Below are 2134 nucleotides of genomic sequence, written 5' to 3'. Positions count from 1 at the left end.
TGATCGCCCTAGGCTCTGTTGTTTAACCCACAGCACCACCCACGTCCCTTTCACAATACCTTATTCTCTCACTAATTATGCTGTTCCAAATGTGTATTCTATATCTGTTTTATTTTAAAATCGTTCTAAGTTTCCCGTTAATTATTCTGCTTTGCCATGGGCATAGCCAAGGGTTGCCCCCCCGATCCACAAACATTATTGAAAAGCTTTGAAAGAACTCAATTATTTAAGGTTCCACCCCTCCCAGAAGAAGCCTGCCTCCCCCTGCTGTGATTTCTCAACTTTTATTTTCTAAAAAAACTCAACAACTTTGGCTACCCCACCCCCCAGCAACAACAAAAATCCTGGCTATGCTCATGTGCTTTGAATGTAAGTTTCAGATTTGGTTTTCTTCTGCAGTGTTTTATTTTGGAATGTTTTGTTTTATCATTTAATGTAGGTTTAATGTAACCCTGGGTGGCGCTGTGGGTTAAACCACAGAACCTAGGGCTTACCGATCAGAAGGTCAGCGGTTTGAATCCCCGCTACGGGGTGAGCTCCCGTTGCTCGGTCCCAGCTCCTGCCAACCTAGCCGTTCGAAAGCACCTCAAAGTGCAAGTAGATAAATAGGTACTGCTCCGGCGGGAAGGAAAACGGCATCTCCGTGCACTGCTCTGGTTCGCCAGAAGTGGCTTAGTCATGCTGGCCACATGACCTGGAAGCTGTACGCCGGCTCCCTCGGCCAATGAAGTGAGATGAGCGCCGCAACCCCAGAGTTGGCCACAACTGGACCTAATAGTCAGGGGTCCCTTTACCTTTTTTTAACCCCCTCCCACTTAAAAATATAAAGTTGTACAGAGATGAATTGAATTATATATACAATTCATTTCATCTCCATATCAGTTTACACTTTTTAATCTATCTATCTATCTATATTATAAAAATGTGGAAGTTAACAGGGGAGCATCATGAATATGTAATAAAACATGTTCCCAGCTGCTACCACAGACCCACAGAAGGAAGCGGCGCGGGGTGAGCCCTTCCTCCGGGCATGCGCCCTGCTTGCCCCCCATGCTGACCCCTTGCATCCTTCCTGGGACTGGCTGGTGGCAGCTGCTGGCCCTCAAGTCCCCAGGAGCGTGGAGCAGGGCGGAGTCTGATGCTGTTGCCTGACAAGCTCTGCCCCAGGTGGGAGGAGCGACAGGAGCAGCAACTGTGGCATCACGCATTCTGGGAGCAGCTGGGAAGAGGAGCAGGTGGAGCTGCGTGTGACCCAGGAGCGCCCCCTAAAGGCGGAGCTGGATGCACTGGGGGCGCTGTGCCATTTGGGGCCGCTTTGCAAAATTCATCACTCCAGGGTAGAATCTACACATGCATAAAAAAACGCTGTGAAAGTGCTTTTTAATTTTTTTTTGAAAAATACATTGAATCTTCCATAGTTCGCTTTCGCCATCTAGTGTCACATTTGTATATGGCACATTACAACACACTTAAAACGTTTTGTTTGCATCTGTGTAGCTGAGTGCCCAAACAGAAGGGGAAGAAATGGAGGCAGTGAGAGATTTTACTTTCTTGGGCTCCATGATCACTGCAGATGGTGACAGCAGTCACGAAATTAAAAGACGCCTGCTTCTTGGGAGAAAAGTGATGACAAACCTAGACAGCATCTTAAAAAGCAGAGACACCATCTTGCCAACAAAGGTCCGTATAGTAAAAGCTAGGATTTTCCCAGTAGTGATGTATGGAAGTGAGAGCTGGACCATAAAGAAGGCTGATCGCCGAAGAATTGATGCTTTTGAATTATGGTGCTGGAGGAGACTCTTGAGAGTCCCATGGACTGCAAGAAGATCAAACCTAACCATTCTTAAGGAAATCAGCCCTGAGTGCTCACTGGAAGGACAGGTCCTGAAGCTGAGGCTCCAATACTCTGGCCACCTCATGAGAAGAGAAGACTCCCTGGAAAAGACCCTGATGTTGGGAAAGATTGAGGGCACAAGGAGAAGGGGGTGACAGAGGACGAGATGGTTGGACAGTGTTCTCGAAGCTGTGGGAGGCAGTGGAAGACAGGAGTGCTCTGGTCCATGGGGTCACAAAGAGTCATACATAACCTGAAACTGTTCTTAACCTGAAGCACCACTTTAGCTAATGGTGTTTC

This window comes from Podarcis pityusensis (assembly GCF_964106645.2).
Source record: "Podarcis pityusensis genome assembly, chromosome: 16".
Lineage (NCBI taxonomy): Eukaryota > Metazoa > Chordata > Lepidosauria > Squamata > Lacertidae > Podarcis > Podarcis pityusensis.
This window is presented reverse-complemented; position numbering follows the sequence as displayed.